This window comes from Rhipicephalus sanguineus, chromosome 2 (assembly GCF_013339695.2).
Source record: "Rhipicephalus sanguineus isolate Rsan-2018 chromosome 2, BIME_Rsan_1.4, whole genome shotgun sequence".
Taxonomy (NCBI): Eukaryota; Metazoa; Arthropoda; class Arachnida; order Ixodida; family Ixodidae; genus Rhipicephalus; species Rhipicephalus sanguineus.
In genome coordinates this window covers 180,291,180-180,311,541 of record NC_051177.1, presented here as the reverse complement: position 1 = coordinate 180,311,541, position 20,362 = coordinate 180,291,180, and the positions used below count along the sequence as shown (strand labels likewise).

The 20,362-nt window shown below is 49.7% G+C and overlaps 2 non-coding genes across 2 annotated transcripts; both read right to left on the bottom strand.

Moving 5' to 3' along the window:
• Positions 1-16,686: 16,686 nt before the first annotated feature.
• On the bottom strand, positions 16,687-16,758 carry Trnad-guc (transfer RNA aspartic acid (anticodon GUC)). The gene has a single exon. It is a non-coding gene; the product is annotated as a tRNA-Asp (tRNA).
• Positions 16,759-19,846: 3,088 nt separating this feature from the next.
• On the bottom strand, positions 19,847-19,918 carry Trnad-guc (transfer RNA aspartic acid (anticodon GUC)). Its single transcript has one exon. It is a non-coding gene; the product is annotated as a tRNA-Asp (tRNA).
• Positions 19,919-20,362: the final 444 nt, after the last annotated feature.

Here is a 20,362-nt window from a genome sequence, read left to right as displayed (position 1 = left end):
CGAATCCACCCCTGTTACGTGGTTGCCCAAGCGCAGCTCGGCAAACCAGCTCAGGTCCACCTGACCAGAAAAACGAGCCAAGAAGGGATTGCAACGATTGAGTAATTCTCAATGGAGGCTGTACAACATGAGAAATGTACCATGCACGGCCGCAAAATACAGTCTGTGCTAAGTACCTTCTTTCCAACAGTGGTAATTCGTATTCTTGCGCTTCCCGGACTTGTCGTTTTACATTCTCGAGAACTGAAACCCACACGGAGGCTGATATGCCGTAGTAGCCATAATCAAGCCCCAGAATGCGAATAGAGTCGCTTTTTTGAAGACCGAAAAAGGGACTTAGGCAGATATCTGGAGAACCAATGAACAAATATCGACATTTCGAAAAATTTAATGCAGCACCTGAAATAGACCCATACTCAGCAAAAAGCCGTAGGCAACGGGATAAGCTGTCCTCGTTCTTTAGATACAACGTGATGTCATCAGCGAAAGCTGTCACCTTCACGGTATCACTACCAGGTAGTGGAAGGCCACCAATATATGGATCTTTAAGTAGGGAGCGCAGGAATGGTTCGAGGCTGAGTACAAAAAGTACTGGGGATAGAGGACAACCTTGACGAACTCCGCGGGTAACAGGAAATGGGGCACTTTCATAACCATCAAGAAACAGCGTGCTGTGTATATTGCTGTATGCGTTTCTGAGAAGCTCAACGAAGTCTTGCGGGAAGCCAAACGCCACCATTACGCTAAATATGTAGCTGTGCTCAAGGCGATCGAATGCCTTTTCTTGATCAAGTGAAACCAAGAGTCCACGTGCTGATCTCGCCAACGTGTACGCAATTATATCACGCGTAACAAAGGAGAGACTATGAATTTCTCTTCCAGGAATCGAGCAGGCCTGATGATGTCCTATTAAGGAAGGCGTCAGGCTTCTCAAACGGCGAGTGACAACTGCTGCAAAAGTTTTGTAATCAACGTTGAGAAGCGTAATTGGTCTCCATTCCTCTGGGCGAACAGACGATGGGTCATGTTTAGGTATTAACACAATTCGACCATCGTGAAAGCTATCAGGGAAATCAAAGTTCTCGAAGCAACGGCAAATAACAGAAGTGAAAGTGGCACCAATGTCATCCCAAAATGTTAAATAAAACTCAACGGGCAACCCGTCCGGCCCAGGAGCCGAACCGCGCTTCATGGAAGACAATGCCTCTTTCACCTCATCAGCTGACGGACTTGCACAAAGTTGTGCAGCTACCTCTGGTGGAACCTGAGGCAGCCCACTAAACATTGTGAATGTCTCGGCGGTACCATGATGCGTTGACATTGTCGTACGAGCCATGTTTTCAAAGTGAGCTACAAAAACTGATCGATCACGCGCGGGTGGCAACGCAGCGGGAAGGGCTCTGGCGGCCTGAGTTCCCAAAGGATTCGACTGTCTGAGAAGCGAGTTTCTCGCAAAGCGCAGAACCTCGGGGTGAGCACATGGATTACGTCTGCAACGCCAAGCAGCCGCCGACAACGACGATGCGGCAATAAGGCGTTGGAAACGTCCCCGTAACTCTCGCTGCCATGAGCGCATCAATGGAGTTAGTCGATCCGCCCGAAGAGCAATGCGTAGCTTTGTGGCAGTGTCCGCTAGTTCTTCCGACATACGGCGTCTGAGAGCACGCCCTTCGACTGAGCAGTGTAGACGCCACTGTACCTTGAGCGCGTCCCACGACTCGGGACCGGAACCGAACAGGGAGGCGCGCAAGACTCTAGACAAACTGGAGCGCGAACGCGTGTCATGCAGAACGCGGATGTCAAGACGCCATGGTCTCACTGAGGAAGAAAAGGGAAAGCAAGCCTCGAGCACTACTGGTCGATGGTCAGAAATATAAACAGGGGATGATGGTAATTGTATCACATCAGATCGCGACACACAAGAAGCTAGCGCACGTGGGACGTAGAAGCGATCCAATCTACTAGACGATGAACCACGCCGCCAAGTCCAGGCATATTGTGGTCCATGTACTAGTCTGTACGCATCGATCAAACAGAAGTGCTGGACCAGGCGACGCAGCTCGCGTGCGTTCCACTCAGATCGACCCCATCCCGGACCCTGCACGTCAGCTCGCGTGTCGAATACACAGTTAAAATCCCCGGCGAGTATGACATGCCGACCGTCAAGAAAATACACGTCCAGGTCACGAAAAAAATCGTTAGACATAACGGCTTGAGCTGGCCCATAGATACACAAAATGCGTAGCCTGATTGACGATAGGACGCAGTCAAAAGCCAGAGCACGACCTATCCCGTCATAGAAAACGTGATGATCTCGCAAGAGAGCTCGGTTAAAAATAATGATTCCAACTCCACTAAAGCGAGATGTCGCGAAAGAAAAGTAACAGTCCAAGTTAAATGTGCGTTTGAATGCATGAACGTGGCCAATGGTAAAAAAATTTGTTTCTTGTAAACACAGAACATCACAATGCTCTGCGCGAGCTATACTGATAACTTCAGCTTGTTTCACAGGATTACGAAACCCTTGCACATTTAAAGAAATAATTTTCAGGGTGTCGGCCATATTGAAATGTTAAGAGTGACCTTACTGACCTGGTCGTGTTGTTCAATTCGGCACCCCGGGGTCCGGGGGACATGCAGTGCACATGCTACACAACACACTTCGGCCCTCTAGAAGAGGGTCGAGGTTTCTTTGGTTGCTGGGACTCAGAGTGGCTATCCTGGGTGCCGTCCGAGCTGGTGCCAGTCGTGTGCGCACGCTTGACTTCTCGCGGGACAAGCATCTCCACATCACATCCGTCTAGGCTAGGGGAGAGCTCAATGCTACTGTCCACTCCGAGGCTGAAGCTGCTTTCCGATGATTCAGGTAGCGGTAGGGCTGCAGGGTCAACGTTGTCTCCACCAACGACCTTGACCGTTGGCTGCTTGTCGAGGCGCGTCAGTAAAGAGTTCCCATGGCGCCTTGCAACTTGTTCAAGGAAGTCGCGAGCCTGACTTTCTGAAGGAACCGATGTGGTTGGCTCATTCGGCTTTAATGCTGCACCTGACGAAACGCCAGCGTCCGTACACTTCGGAACGTCTGAGACTACTGTGCACTCAGCCGCTGAAATTGATGATGGGGCCGGCGCGTCGGTCCCTGCATGCTTTTGCTTCTCGGCTTGAGACGCCGGCAGACATGGCTCGTTGTGTTTGGCTGAAATGGGCGCCACGTCAACCGTGGTGTCACCTTGTGCTGTCAGCGAGTCTGGCAAACATGGCGCGTTGGGATTGGCCAAGCTACACGCTTCTCCGTTTACCATAGCTTCAGAAGGTGAATTCCTGAGTATTTCGTCCGCAGCTCCAGTTTCTCGTTCAGCTGTTACCGCAGGCGACACAGTCGGTAGAGGAGGGAAGGTCGCCGCAGCAGCATCCGAATACGAACGCCGCACTGGGCAGACGGTAGTGGGGTGACCATCTCCACAACGTCGGCACGGGCGGTCGCACCCTTCGCTTTCGTGCCCATGGACACCACAGCGACCACAGAATGGTGCTGTGCACTGTGCACGATAATGGCCACTGGAGCCACACCGACGACAAACACGTTGTAGGCCGCGGTAGTCAAAAGTGACTCGATGACCAGAAACTCTAGGGTAGTTGGGGACGGGATTCGTGGTGCTCATTTCCATCCGAACAAAACGTGTGCCTGTAAGGACTCCGCGTCGTGCGCTCATGAAGCCTGCGTTTACAGATAGCACCTTGCCGTATGGGGACAGAGCCTGGACGAGGACTTCGTTGGGGACGAAGGACGGCAGGAATAGGCAGGCGACGTTACTTACCTGCGGGCCAACAGGAACGACGGGAATACGCTCGCCACCGATGGTCAGGTAGCCAGCGTCGACGATCAGAGTCATGGAAGCCATGCTCTTGACGGTGACTTGGAAGTTCATGCCTCCCATATGCTGAACACAGTGTACCTCGGAGAGGCCAACTATTGAGGCCGTCGCGTCGACGACGGTCTCCGGACTAGTCCCCGCAGGGACAACAACATCGAAGGCTTGGGCCTTCGAAGGCGTCCACGACGTTGAAGGCGCCATGGCTTGTTGAGGTGGACGTCCCTGACGTGGAACACGCAGGGACGTCAACAGGATCACTCTGTCTTCGTCCCTCGATTCAGCCACTCGGCCAAAGTTGAACCACTTGCCCAAGGGCCAGCCGTCATGAACTGGTATGGCTGTTCATACTTGTGAACGTTGTCGATCAAAAAGTAAATATCATGCATATCTGAGGTGCAACATCACTAGGTAAGTATTAGGTGGCGTGTTCCTTTAATAGAAAATGCATACATACGTAATTTTAAGGACCCTAGTTTCTTAAGCTGCGCTGAAAATGCATAAGAATGGAAGCTTGAGCGAGTTGGTATGCGTTCATCTTTGTTGAAACAGCGCTCACTAGACGACGACGAAGTAAAAGAAGGCACAGGACAGGCGCTGCCTGTCGTGTGCCTTCTTTTACTTCGTCGTCGTCTAGTGAGCGCTGTTTCAACAAAGCTGAAAATGCGACTGCGCTGAAATTTGCCTTCCTCCGTGCCCTTCGCACGAGCTCATTTTTGTGTTTCGGTTTCGGTTCTGTATTGCACTGTACGAATGCCATGGGTTGGTGTTGAAAAACTTTAGTTTTGAGAAGGCCAAGAAGGTGAAAAAAAATATTTAAAAATGAAAAAGCAGCGTTGTGGGCGGCCTTCAGGCTGCCGGTTGTGGGCGCCGCTCTGGCGTTCCTGTTTTACCCAGGCGACGTGTAAATAAAACAGTGTGTGGAGAGTATTTGTTGAGTGCGGACGTTTCTCTGCTTCAGCGCTTCGCGACAAACCGCGTTTTCGGGCTGGCTGGCGTCCCCGCCGGTCGCGTTGGTCACCGCCGGTCTTCGCCTGCTGCTGCGCCGGGACTACCAGCACGCAACACAGCACTCATGTTTCCCGACGTATTGCCAGATGGCGTCCATATCTCACACAGCGCCTCTTCTATCGTCTTTACACGACATTTGCAGCGAAGCACCCAGATACGCGGCCAATCTTTTGATTCAGTGTACTACATACGGGAAATTTTACAATATTCTTTGAAACCATGTTGATCAGGCGTTGCATACTACGTCCTAACGGTTTGACTCCGTGTGGAAGAATGAACACCATTTATTGAGGTCTCCTCATGGCTTTCAATAATGGCTCCTCTGGGCTTTTGGTGGTTGGAGAGAGAACGCAATGACTCGCCTATAGGTCCCTTTTTTCATCGCGCTACTCAGGCAGTTGTCGTGCCGTTAATTCAGTGTAGGACGCCAAGTACGAGAGCATATTCAGTAGCACTTTGCGCACTTTTTCTGATCTAAAAACTTGTATTCTCATTAAATTTATCAGCGGCTAGGAACTCGACCTTTCCCTGAAAGGGGGATGGTTACCTGACAAGCGACAAGCTTGCGGGCGAATTTCACCGTCTCTCGCTGCACGTATTGCGGCACGCCGATTAGACGCTCGATGAGGCCGAACATTCGCAGCAACTCCAAGACCTGAGGCGCCCGGTACATCAGCAAGACGTTGTTCAACAGTGCTTCCACGTTCAAGGCTAGCAGGGCTGTCAAGAAGATGGACACGTTCAGCTGGTCAGCGGCACTCATTGCCTGCTTGTGCTGCTCCGTGTACATGGTCAGATTGAGCCCAACGACTGCGCAAACGTCAACACGTGAGTGTGTTACAGTGCGCTCAGTGCGAAATTTGTTACATCACTGTAGAGAGAGAAAAAGATAATCGTAATGCGGAAAGGCAGGGAGGTTAATACAGAGATGAATATTAGGTTTGTAACGAAAAGAATAAGGCGCCAACGAGACGAACACAAGAAGTGACACAGACGAACACCTGTCGCTTCTTCTTTTCGTCTCGTTGGCGCCTTATTCCTTCCGCTAACATGCACCAACTAGCCCAACAAAAAGTTCTGCTTTATTAGGTTTGTAACCCAGCACTGGGAAGAGGGTAAGGGGAGAGAGAGAAGTAAGAAAGAGTCAGAGAGAGAGACGTGTAGAAAAATGTTGCAGTGGCTTAGCTCGGTTGTGCCTGGATAACGTAGCGTTAGCAAACGTTCAGGTGATTGTTCTTAGCTTTCATGATTGTCTAGGATTAGCTTGATTATCATGCTTACTGCTGCTCCAATGACACACACATGGTATACATATTATGTGGCACACGTATATTTATTTTGCCAGGCAACTACTTCGGGATTTGATGAGTTAAGCTTCTCCGCTCTTCTGCGCCGTTGAGCAGCATTTGCGCTCTCCTTCTCCATGGCTAAACCACACTGGCAAACGCCAGTCAGAAGCGCTAAACCAGGCACCGGAAACTCTCCAGTTCCAGCGATCGCCACGGAGGGCGAAAAATCAACCGCGGCGAGTACCAGCTTCAAACACGGGGAGTGGATCTACTAACCTCTGTATTAGAATTGCATGGCGGCTACCATGGTGGCTGCTATTCGCGCTGTTGCACTTTCATGTAGGGGCGCTTTCGTCGGGGCTAGATTTCAAATCAATATATTGCGTTGTTTATTTTTATCGCCGTTTCGTTTTAATTTGTCGTTTCATGAACACGTGAGCACATATTTACAGCCTAGAAATTGCGGCGGTACAGGCTGTGCTTTTGCAGCCCTAGCGCGCTGAAAGATACAAAAAAGGTAATAAATGAATAATTAAAAATAAACAGCTCGGTCCACTTCAGAAAGGTTGAAATCGCAAGAGTGCATCAGCTTGCACTTCCGTCAGTCATGTCGTCGACTGCCCGGCAGTCCTCTACTGAGTAGCCAACCTGAGTATGCGCGAGGTTCTTGTCCTCCTCTGAGATTTATGGCTCAGTTGCAAAGCTCAAAGCGTGCGACGCCTCCTGGACAGCGTAGGGCCGCTTCCTAATGGGCAAACGGTGTTTCTGCGCCGTCCACTGCTTCGAGTGCACTGGCACCGACTGCTAGGGAACGCACACCTTGCCGTTTCTATAATCAAATGACGACGCTTTGAAAGAGTGCAGGTCGAGTTAGCGTTAAGTGCATGTCGAAGCCATCTTTGCGCGGGATTTACCATATGCTGTGTCTACGTGTATGTTAACTACTACACCTACCACAAAGCTTTAATCAGGTTCATAGACATTAGTCGTGGGGATTAAGATCTGCCAACAGGCGTGAACGTGGAAGCGTCCACATCAAGCGGTGCTATAGCTGCCAAATACCAATACACATGGTAGAAACTATCGTACATCAACGTATAATAAACACTCAACTATACCGTTTACTTTGACGGATAGATCAACCATGTTTTTCTATTAGTTGATGGTAAAGTTGACTTACTTCAAGAGCTAATGGTCGTTTGGCCTACGACGTAAAGCAATTATAAGACATTGGAGGGCAGACATGGTGTTAGTAAATATTGTCACGTGGTCGTGACGGCGAAGAAGGAAGCAGCCGGGCTGTTAAAGAAGACAAAACTCTGTATTGTGTGAACTTGTGCCTAGGAAAGGATAAGTGTCAGTATACATGCAATACACGCTGTGCACTGAGAGCGGCAGTCACAGTCGTCGGCCGTCGGTGAACTGCCCGTCTGTGAAATGCTTCGGCTTTTATAGATCCCTTATCGAACCTTCCAGAGTTTTTGCCCTCCTCGTCACCCGCACTTCCCTTTCGCACCCCTCGCTATACTATACTACAGATAGATATATGCTATACTATGCTGGCTACACTATGCTTTTCCTTCTCCCCTCCTCATTCCCAACCTCCTAACCCTCACATGCAATACATGGTTTTGCCTGCATGACGCCATACATGGCTGTGTCACGCTTTACGCTCTTCTCTCCTCCTTTCCATCCTCCGCACGCTCACTTCCCTTTCTCGCTCGCTGACTATACTATGCCATGAATGGCTATGCTATACGTAGCCATGTCACAAATGTTTGCGTTCTGTGACGTGTTATGACGTCATATGGTTACATAATCACGTGATGATTTTTTGTACCGCTCATCCTGACGCTGCACGACTCGAGACGCTGCCCACGACGCATGATGCCGACGGTCAAATTTCGTGTTTAGTGAGTGTCACGGACTGCGATTTTTGCGACCCGGCGTCACGTCGAATTAACGGGCGCCGCTCTTCCCCGCTGACCGGCGGGAACCGCGTACTCTTGAAAAGAGTCGGGAAGTGCTGAATGGGGTGTCCTTCTTCGAACGTCGCCGCGGACGATTGATCCTTTGTACCTATGGCGGCGGCGGCAGGATCTTGCAAAGGCCGCGAGGTACTCCGAACAAGCTTTTGACTTCAAGACGCTCCGGCTGAGAGCCAAGCAAACTGAGCGTTCCCACCGGAAAAAACTTCTGGTGGACAAGCCGTATGGCAGCACCCCAACAGATTGTCACCCTCGCTCAGTTGAGGACCCTCTCCTAATTAAAAGGGGGTGTGGTCAGTGTAATTTTAGGGCGGAGTTTCAAACGATGAAACGCGCATGATTGGATCCAGGTAGAGGTCCCTTGTTCCCCCAGGAAAAGGATGAGGGGACACGAGGATGATTTAAGCGCAGGATTTGGCCCTGCTAAGGAGTCTAGTCGCTTACCAACATGGTGTAGAAGCAGATCAACAAGTATCCCTTGTAGAAGTTTTTAGTGTGGCTCTGTATCGGCTGGCCACCTAAACTTAGCCGTTCGTTTAGTTGTGACGAGAAATTAACGTCCGCATCGTAGACATCGGAGCTTCCTCTCGGGTTAGCTCAACCTGCCCGAGATCGCCTTCAAGCACTAGCCTCCCGGAAACACCAGCGTTGCAACACCACCGACATCGCAGTCGTGCCAGAACTCCGACGACTTCTCGCATCCGATCGCCGTGGACGCAACGCTGCCGGTCATCACACGTATGCCTTCACCTGTTTATCCCTTCGGACTTTCTCATCTGTAGTTCTAGTGTTCGTTAGTTTGTGTAGTTTGTAATAATTCTCTCTCGTAAGCTGATTTATTGATTTCATATGTATTTTGTTAATCGTATTAAGTGTTGATGTATTTTGTCAGTTCTAATAACTGAGACATTGGGTTAAGGAGCAGCAGGAACAGGCGCAGGAGTTAGCCAGAGAAGAGCGGACACTGGCCCAGGAGGAAAAGGAAAAGGAGAGAGAACGGGAGGAAAAGCACAGGAAGGGGATGCAAGTATTAGACGAGGAGTGTGAAAGATTGAAACGCGAGTGGGAACGACTGGAACGCGAGCTAGACAGAAAGCAGCGGAGTGATGAATCCGTAAATGTAGCGCACGGAATGTGCCAGGAACAGTCGAGTGCGGTGCAATTCAGAGCCGTAGAGAAGGCTAGCACGTGTGAAGGTAGCAGCAGGTTCAAGAATGAACCAAGGTTGGAAGCTGCGAAAGATGCCGCGCTAATAGGAGAGGCCGCCGAAGACCACAGTCAGCGCGACGAAGTGCTGTGTCAGTGGAACACTACAGAAACAACTAACAGAGTTGCGGAAAATCTGGCCCAAACACCAAGTGAGTGTGTCGCGGCGCTGGATTTTGCATGCGGTGTCCAAGGAGATTTCGACCCGTTAGGCAAGAATACCAGAGTAAGGTCATTAGATGGCGCCAGAGTAGAGAGCAGAGAGTACAATGCAGTTGTAGATAGCTCGCAAATATGCGAGCTAAGCTGGTCGGAAGAAAGCAGCTGCATTGTCCCTAAGCGCTTCAGGCTGTCCGCCAGTCTGCCGAGCAAAGAAGACGATGACTTGTTCGTCAGTCATTTAGACTGCGTGGGTGAGACAACTGACGAGGGCTTCGAGAAGGTTGATGAGCATCAGATGCGAGCGGGATGCTCGAAGGTGAGCCCCAAGAAGAGGCATAGACGGAAGCGGCGCCGTAGGGCGCGCAGGGCGGCAAAGAGCACTACGCGTGTAAAGAAAGGCTCGAAACGTTGGAGCAGTGTAGCCGGAGTGAGGCGTTTGTCATCTTTGACAAGATTGTTTTCCACGCGTCTGCGCCGCCAGACGAAAAGAAAAAGAAAGGCGGGTTGTGCGCCAATGCAGCCCAGTGGGAAGGGGTCGGCTCTCCCGCCGTTCTATCTGCGGCACGTTTGATGGGGCACGGGAGTGCAGAATCCGTGGATCCCAAGAAGTAGCCCAACGAGGGGAAGAACGCAGGCCTCCAGCGAAAAGCTTGGTGGGGTCCGGAGGCGAAGCGAATGGGTTTCGCGATTGTTGTAGTACCCGTCCCGCAAGAAAGGCCCACAGGGCGCGACCGCCGCGTGTACGTCTCAGAGGTGAACGACAGCCGTAAACGTTTGGAAAGAAGGTCGCTACCGAATTCTTTGCTTTGTTTTGAACTTATGTTTTAATTGTTATTTTGGTTTTCGGATGTTTCTTTTGGTATATCGGCTTCCAGATATTGTTTAGGTAACTAGTTTTGAGGTTTTGTTTAGTACTTAAGCGTTGTATGTTTTTCTTTTGGAGAAAAGCGTTGTGCAGTTGCATCATGATACGCATCGGACACAAGTCTAGGAGCAGTGCTCATGCCGGCCCATGAAGGCGAGCTCCACCCCACAGCTTATGCCAGCCGAAAGCTGCTTCCACGGGAGGCTGCCTATAGGACCGTCGAACGCGAATGTCTCGCGTTGGCATGGGGAATTCAGAAATTCTCCATGTACTTGTAGGAGTACATTTTTGTGTTCAGACAGATCACCAGCCCTCAGTTATATCCAACAGACAAAACAGCTGAACGCTCGAGTACTTCGGTGGAGTTTACTACTCCAAGAGTACCAGTTCACCATTACGCATATTAAGGGCAGCGAAAACGTGGGAGCCGATTACTTGAACCGGATATAGTTCTTTGAGGTCTGGGGAGCATGTTAGCATTTTTTCCCTTTCGTCGTTGTTATATTTTTGTATGTGCGTATTTCATTGTATAGGATGTGTATCTTGAGTTAATATTTTTGCTTGGTGCACCGGTTGTTCTTACATGTTGTAATGCACATGGAAGGATTTCACTAATGTAGAGGAGCGCAATTGTTCCGTTTTGTTTCGTAGTATACATTCGTGCAGTGTATTCTGTATTGATGGGTGCCGTGTACGGCTATTTCTTTTTCTTGTTTGTATGGCGCATTGACATTGTTGTGTGTAACTGAAGCTGGTACTCTAATAATTGTTTTTTGTTGTTAACTTGATGCACTCTGCCTATTATCTGGTGTAAGAGAAGGACAGTCCTTATATCTCCATTGTTTATGCTGTTCCGTTCCTTGTTGTCGAAAAATTGCTCTCCGTGTGAGCAAATGTTATGAGTAACATTCTGAAAATGGGGGGGGCAATGTCACGGACTGCGATTTTTGCGACCCGGCGTCACGGCGAATTAACGGGCGCCGCTCTTCCCCGCTGACCGGCGGGAACCGCGTACTCTTGAAAAGAGCCGGGAAGTGCTGAATGGGGTGTCCTTCTTCGAACGTCGCCGCGGACGATTGATCCTTTGTACCTACGGCGGTGGCGGCAGGATCTTGCAAAGGCCGCAAGGTACTCCGAACAAGCTTTTGACTTCAAAACGCTCCGGCTGAGAGCCAAGCAAACTGACCGTTCCCACGGGAAAAAAAACTTCTGGTGGACAAGCCGTATGGCAGCACCCCAACAGATTGCCACCCTCGCTCAGTTGAGGACCCTCTCCTAAATTAAAAGGGGGTGTGGTCAGTGTAATTTTAGCGCGGAGTTTCGAACGATGAAACGCGCATGATTGGATCCAGGTAGAGGTCCCTTGTTCCCCCAGGAAAAGGATGAGGGGACACGAGGATGATTTAAGCGCAGGATTTGGCCCTGCTAAGCAGTCTAGTCGCTTACCAACATGGTGTAGAAGCAGATCAACAAGTATCCCTTGTAGAAGTTTTTAGTGTGGCTCTGTATCGGCTGGCCACCTAAACTTAGCCGTTCGTTTAGTTGTGACGAGAAATTAACGTCCGCATCGTAGACATCGGAGCTTCCTCTCGGGTTAGCTCAACCTGCCCGAGATCGCCTTCAAGCACTAGCCTCCCGGAAACACCAGCGTTGCAACACCACCGACATCGCAGTCGTGCCAGAACTCCGACGACTTCTCGCATCCGATCGTCGTGGACGCAACGCTGCCGGTCATCACACGTATGCCTTCACCTGTTTATCCCTTCGGACTTTCTCATCTGTAGTTCTAGTGTTCGTTAGTTTGTGTAGTTTGTAATAACTCTCTCTCTCGTAAGCTGATTTATTGATTTCATATGTATTTTGTTAGTCGTATTAAGTGTTGATGTATTTTGTTAGTTCTAATAAGTGTTATGCTACCGTTCCTTGTGCTGTAATATCACTAGAGTAAAGTTGTTTTGTTTTGTTTCCCACGTCTCTGATCTCTTCACTGTCTCTGCTTACGTACGGAACGAACTAACCTGCTGTCATTCCCGTCGCCTACTTCGCGCCGGCGACGCTGGTGGCAGCTTGTAACAGTGAGGCATATAAGGCTTTCGCCTTAATAAATATAAGATGTGTTCAAATGAAAACGTACGAAACGACACTGTCGGTATAAATCAAGACTTCATTCAGAATATACACTATGTCCCTGATCACAACGATCCCATTGATGAACGAGCCGAATGATTCCTTGCTTCCAGAATTCCTGCGGCCGTGGTGAGACCCAGTCCGTCACAGCGTCCTTGAGCTCGTCGTCCTAGTTGAAGCGCTTCCATTTTCGGTGTTTTTTCTGGGGACCACGGGCGTGGAAATCCTAGGCGAAGAATGGTCGCCGGCTTACCACCTTCCGTTTCAGAAATTGGATAACGCCCCGCTACTCTTCAATGGCCGAATTTTGTAATGTGAATGCCATCCTGTCCTCACGCACTGCCGCGTCAATTGGACGGCGCTCTTTATAAGAGGCTCTGCTCACTACTGCGCATGCGGGCACTCCCTCACGCTCCGACCAACGCCAGGGACTCCAATCGCATCCCTAGATGTCTCGCTAGATTCTACCATAGCGGAATAGGCATGTATGTAAACGGTCATGTTACGACGTTTCGTACCTTTTCATTTCAACGCCCCTTGTATTTTGGAAGTGGTACCACGGCAACAAGAAAACACGTTCTCACTGAGAAGGTAGATCCACGCGACGAGAGGGTACAGCAGATACCGGGAGACTCTGCGGGCGCGTACGTCACCGTAACGGGCGGAGCCGAGGTTCTCCAAGAAACAGCATCCACCCAGTCGATGGAAGCGGCCGAGGATGCGGAAACCGGCGTAGAAGGGGTGGTAACTGGCCGCCACGGAAGCAGGCTGCCCCGAGGCCCCGTCACGGGGAAAGGTCGCCACGAACACCGCATTCCTGCGGCCAGCGGGCTCAACCTTGTACGTGTTGGACCAAACCATGCTGGTTGCTGCGATGCCTGGTCCACCGCTGCGTGAAGTAGACATTTTTGGGCAAGTTGAGTAGTGATCACACAGCTATATAAGCAACGAGGGTTCGCAAAATGGCGCTGAGGGTTCGAACTGCTGGCTTAGGGGTGCGCCGATTTATGCCGTTTCACTCCCGTTCATCATATACAGACGAAAGCCTTGCATGTCTCGTGAGTCTAAAAGTCCGGCGTCGGCGTAAACACGATTGCTACCAAGTCCCGTGACCAAGTGATGGCTTCATGTGAGGACGCCATCACCACTTTATAAATGATTTACTGTCACGAAGTGACTCATGGTGTGATCAGACGACATCGTCACTTGGTCAAAGGTTGCCCAAGCAAGGTGTAGTGCTACACCGTGTGACGTGCAGAAATCGGGGAGGGGAGGGAGGGAGGTGACTAAGAACGTCAAAGCAATTTAGTGTGTCGTGAAGGAGCACGCTTTGCACTGGGCTCTCCTCAGCATTTGGCAAAGATATAGCGAATTTTTGCTCGCGAGCAAGAGCATCGTGTCTCGCTGGTTTGCTGCCCCCCTGACTTCTCACTTGCGCTAATGTATGTTTCCATCGAAGATGTATGCATTTATGCTACAAAAGTGTGAAACGGACACAATGAGATATTTCTCCGTGAGTGAGTCGTTTGTTGATATAAAGAAAGCACGTGGTTGCTCCCTCCGTCATAGGAATCGTTATAACAAGAAAAACGTGTCTTTACAGAAGTAGTTCAATGTTTACTGTACATTGATGTAAGAGAGCTTGCTTAATGTCTATTGGTGTTTGGCAGCTACGGAACGGTTTAACGTGGATGCACCCAAGTTGACTCTTGGTGGCACATCTCCATCCCGACGAATAACGTCCATGATCACCGATTAGACAAACCTTTATGGTAGCTGTAGTAGTTAAGTGTGAGAGCGTAATCAGAGGAAACGGTGAGACAGCCAGAAGAGCGTCGACTAAGGTCACAATTTCGCGTCATGTTAAAGAGTAAATAGAACACCGCGGCTGGACTAGAGGGAAACACAACGCGCGTCGTGTCTCCTTTCTAGCCCGCCCGCGACTTTTCTCGGAGCGAGTGTAAGCGGGGAACGCAGTGTTAGGCAGGCCAAGGCAGGCGCGCGTCACAGAGCTATTTTTAATATGGATGGATGCTATGATTGAGGCCGAGGATAAGGTCGCCACATCGCGGTGTGTTAAGGCTTTCACAAAATTAGACTTCTCATATTGGAAACGCGCCGAATGGGACAGACGCATGGCAACAACGCGTTGCAGGAGTTAATCGCGGAGGCCACGCTCATGATGCATTAATTCACTGTGCCACTCCTAGACGCCGACACCACCCCGCCGACCAAGAGTGCCGCGAGGTGTAAGTGTGAGACATGAAAGGCGCGTTTGTAATGCACTCGGACTGTGTGACTGTGGCGCAGTGGATAGCGTGCCCGGCATCTGCTGTCGCGGGTCGAGAGGCCGTGGGTTCGACTCCAGGTGACGGAACCTTTTTAAAGACGATAGCCTTTCTTGGGATACTTGAAAGCAGAAATTTTGGCCTGTCTATCTGTCTGCCTGTCATGATTCAGCCACCCGGCCAAAGTTTGAGCACTTGCTGAATGCCCAGCAATCTTTAACTGGTAGCTGCGTTCGTACTTGTGAACATTGTCGATCAAAAAGCAAATATTACGCATATCTGAGTCGCAACATCAATATGTGAGTATTAGGTAGTGTGTTCCTTTACTAGAAAATACAGAGATACGTCATTATAAAGACCCTAGTGAGGCTGCGTTCAAAGTGCTAGTGTTTCTTAGGCTGTGCTGAAAATGCGAAGCTATGAGCCAGATGCGGCGATTCAGCATAGAGGAGAAGGACTCATGTAGTACGGCCGGCAGAAGACTATCATCTTTCGTCGACATTCACAGCGAAGCACACAGATACGCAGCCAATTTTTTTCTTTGCCATCTGATCGTGCGCATTTTTGTCACGTCATTTCTGTGATGGAAGTACGTCACTCATATCTTGGTGGAGGCCGGCATAAAGCACTTTCGTGTTAGAAAATGTGGGGCCGGAACATTCGTATGTAGAGGGATTACGAGCGAAGCTGTGTTCGCGTTTCTGTTATAGGCGCTTGTCCAATCATTCCTCCGGCGAGATCGACTGCAGACGGTGACCACGGCCTGCTGGTTTTTGGACGCATTCTCCGCTTTTAAACTGTCCCGCTTTCGCAGCCTGTATTGGCGTTGCTGCTGTCGCCGTATTTCCACTTTACAGGTTTTCTATTTTGGCAGTGTGAACAAGCTGCGCCTCTCGGCGTCATTGTCTATAATATCCTTTGTCTGCATGAGAACGCTCAGCCAGTTGAGCCATCTCAATTTCTTTTACTCTTTTTGCCGTCGCATCACAAAATTTATTTGCCATGTGAACAACTTCACATATCTTGGCACATATCTGGTTTATCTTGGCAGAGAACCGCAACATCATCGGCGTACGCAAGTAGTTTTACCTCCGTGTTCTGTAACCGAAAGCCATGTACACTTCGGTTATTAATGCGTGATAAGCAAAAAGGTCCTAGGTAGATGGCGAATAACACAGCTGAGGCCGGACATCCTCGTTCCTTAGGACCGAGTTATTAAGATTTCATTACTGATCGGACTATTGAATGATATACGCACTGCAAGTATGCCTTCTTCGGACCATTCAAAACTACGTCACCAAATTTGGTCATAACGTAGTTCAGCGCAAAAAACAGGCAACAGACGAGGTTTTTACTTCCTGTTTTTTTCTTTTATCTTTTCTTGCTTTCCCTGTGTGTATATATACATGCGTCGCAATCCAATAAACTTTAGTTGGAAGAATGCGCTGTGTCCTTGTCCTCTCGCTCGTCTGTTGCCTGTTTTTTGCGCTGAACTACGTTATGACTGACTCGTTCCAACTCGCCCAACAAGCAACGTTGCTCAGTCACCAAATTCTACACACTGAACGCTTTCACATACTGAACGCCTCATGCGAGACACGGTCGAACGCTTTTTGTAAATCTAGCTGCATCATTCCTACTCCATCCTCGAAAACGCCAGAAATCTCCAGAACGCTTATTACTATATCTATGTTTGTACGTAATGCTACGATCCTATAAGCCACATGTCTGATACGTATGTCTTTACAGGCTTTTCGATGACGCTCTGTATTCTCCTGGCCTTCATGAATATATTGTGATCAGTGTTCAAGATGGGGAAGTGAGAGAAGAAATACGGTAACGTAAAAAAATAAATCAGTGCGAAAAGAAAAAAGCACAACGCTCCCCGTCGGGGAATCGAACCCCGGTCTCCCGCGTGACAGGCGGGGATACTGGCCACTATACTAACGAGGAGATGCTTTATCGGGCACACAGACGGACATCTTGCTACCGATTGCGCAATATACCGCAAGGAACGTCCCTGGCTTCAAACAAGGGGAAGGAGAGTAGGAATCCGGTAGCGTAATATAAAAAAATAAATGTGTGCCAAAGAAAAAAAAGTACAACGCTCCCCGTCGGGAAATCGAACCCCGGTCTCCCGCGTGACAGGCGGGGATACTGGCCACTATTGGCCTCGAGGCCCACCACTGGAAACGCCGGCGCCACCGTCGGCGTGACGTGCTTGGCAGGATCACGTGGTCTCAGCGGCCACGTCGGCTGCTTGTGGCGCACTGCCGCGTGCTTTGAAAACGAGTTTCAAGTCCCACATGCGCTCTGGTCCGTGAAAATTCGGAAGTTTTCTCTCATTTTCTGCTCAATTGAAACCATTGTAATAGAGTGGCTGCCTCCGAAGGCGACGAACATGGGGCTCTATACCGCTCGGTGCCGCAGTGCCGCGCTTACGCAAAGGAGCCCAGTGTAAGCCTGCACTGGTAACCGCGGGAAAAGAAACAGCGTGAAGCATGGGTTGTAAAGCTAAGAACCGGCAAGTATAGCCATCCGCTACGAGTCTTGTGTGCAACAAGCACTTCCGCGACGAAGATTTTCGTTACTGCGTCGGGCCTGCGATGTGCGGTGAGTAGCAGACAGCGCGCACTGAGACGATGGCTCGCGCGCGCTTCCCGCCGGTAAATGATGCTTATCTGCCACAGGATGGTAAAAGCGCTACCTTTTACCACGTGCGATGCCATCTCAGAACCCTCCGATGCGACCTCTTGATCGTCGGCCTCGTGCTAAGCGTCCACAAAATCGGCTGCAGATGCGCAAGTCATTGTTTAGATACGTTAAATTAAAAAACGCACAGGGTCCCTTATGCATTCGTTAAAGATGACTAGAAGGCGAAAGCCATCCTCTTCTTGTCAGTGGATGTACTGATTCTCCCGCGCCCCCCTCCAAAAGCGTTCTGCACCTAACGCGGTTTCGCACGGCCTCCGTGACCGATCACGGAGGCAATGCAAAGCGACCATGACGTATGAATACGTCATGTGACGTCATAATCACGCTACATATGTTGGCGATCTTTGACGTCATGATGACGTCATATGGTGACACCATCACGTGACGATTATTTTTTGCATCACTTGTGTTGACGCACGGCCTCCGTGACCGATCACGGAGGCAATGCAAAGCGACCATGACGTATGAATACGTCATGTGACGTCATAATCACGCTACATATGTTGGCGATCTTTGACGTCATGATGACGTCATATGGTGACACCATCACGTGACGATTATTTTTTGCATCACTTGTGTTGACGCCGCGGACGCGGGACGCCGACGGGCAACCTTCCCATTTGATGAGGCATGCATTGCTTCATAAGCTACATAAATTTTGCATTGCCTCCGTGATCGGCCCACCGATGATCGGCCAACCCCATGTATTTTCTTGGAGCATCATTTATTTACGTGGGAAAGATGCTACCCTGGTGGCGTTAGACACGACACTGCTGCCAAAATTGCTGGGGTCCTCCTCAAATATTCACTATCCTGTTTTGCGGCTGCTGGTTGCTGCAATTCTATCTATTTTATTCACCGCTATTTCAAGTTCATGTGGGTCCTAGTTCACAGCCGACGTTTGCAGAACAAGCCTTTCTTTCTTTTCCTAGGCGTCGCATGCTACTACATGCTCGGTCTCGTAGACTGGTTCTTCTTCCACCAGCAATCTCGAAGTGGTGAAGCTTTGGTCTGTGAATTTGTTGATGACAGAGAGCGGCAAGTTCACTGGAATGCAAACGGAACGATAATTAAGGAGCATTAAAAAAAGGCGTCGCATTTGCTCACGTTCTGTGTGAGCACCAAACGAAACGAATGCGCTGAATACAGAAACAGAAGCAGCGGCATTTTCCCGCTAAGAAGACCGATCAATACGCAGTGCGAGACAACTTGTCAAATGAACATTGAAACGTACCCGAATTTAGACCGAAAAAGAAAAAAAAGAACACTGAATCGTCGGGACGGGAGATCACAAAGTTGCCATGCGCACCGAAGCCGCAGTTGTAAGGAAATTGTTTTTGAACTGCTCTGATAGCGTCCGCGCAACAGAAGTTATTTGTTTACTCACAAATTCTCATATTTTGCGGCCTAAAGTTCACAGCGCGGTGCCAAAACGCGCTCGTAGCAAAAGCGAAACCATCAGTACGAACATACATGCAGACGCTCATGCATGCAGAGGCACCGTCAGTCGTCGCGAACCCGTGCGATCGCTGGCTTGAGGCTTCTTTCTGTTATGCTCCGTTTGGTTATACAGGCAGTCTACTCTAACGAGATATTTCACATAGTTTGCACTCAGCTAGTGACTACCTTTCACGCAAGAAGCCGGTTCAGTGGTATCCAACGCGGTGACAACGTGAAGCGGGTGCTCGGTTTTCTGCAAAGAGACAGCGACTGTAGACTACCTTGTGCTTTCAGTTCGTCGAAAATGGTTATTTCGACAGTAAAGAACACAGTTCATTTGGAAAGTACTTACAGAAATGCCCTGGAGGGCTTCCGCGAGGTGTTTTTGTAGAGCGCCGACAGCAAAACTTATGGGGAGCGCGCCGGCGGTATCCTGCCTAGCACGCAATCGAGGCGCGTCCGATAGAGGGCGACTCCGTAACTCCTCGAGGCCAATACTAACGAGGAGATGCTTAGTCGGGCACACAGACTGACATCTTGCTACCGATAGCGTAATATACTATAAAGAACGTCCCTGGCTTCAAACAAGGGGTAGGAGAGAAGGAATCCGGTAGCGTAAGATAAAAAAATAAATGTGTGCTAAAGAAAAAAAAGTACAACGCTCCCCGTCGAGGCATCGAACCCCGGTCTCCCGCGTGACAGGCGGGGATACTGGCCACTATACTAACGAGGAGATGCTTTATCGAGCACACACTGACATCTTGCTACCGATTGCGCAATATACCGCAAGGAACGTCCCTGGCTTCAAACAACGGGAAGGAGAGAAGGAATCCGGTAGCGTAAGATAAAAAAAATAAATGTGTGCGAAAGAAAAAAAAGTACAACGCTCCCCGTCGGGGAATCGAACCCCGGTCTCCCGCGTGACAGGCGGGGATACTGGCCACTATACTAACGAGGAGATGCTTTATCGAGCACACACTGACATCTTGCTACCGATTGCGCAATATACCGCAAGGAACGTCCCTGGCTTCAAACAAGGGGAAGGAGAGAAGGAATCCGGTAGCGTAATATAAAAAAAAATAAATGTGTGCGAAAGAAAAAAAAAGTACAACGCTCCCCGTCGGGGAAGCGAACCCTGGTCTCCCGCGTGACAGGCGGGGATATTGGCCACTATACTAACGAGGAGATGCTTTATCGAGCACACAGACTGACATCTTGCTACCGATTGCGCAATATACCGCAAGGAACGTCCCTGGCTTCAAACAAGGGGAAGGAGAGAAGGAATCCGGTAGCGTAATATAAAAAAAATAAATGTGTGCGAAAGAAAAAAAAGTACAACGCTCCCTGTCGGGGAATCGAACCCCGGTCTCCCGCGTGAGACCGGGGTTCGATATACTAAGGA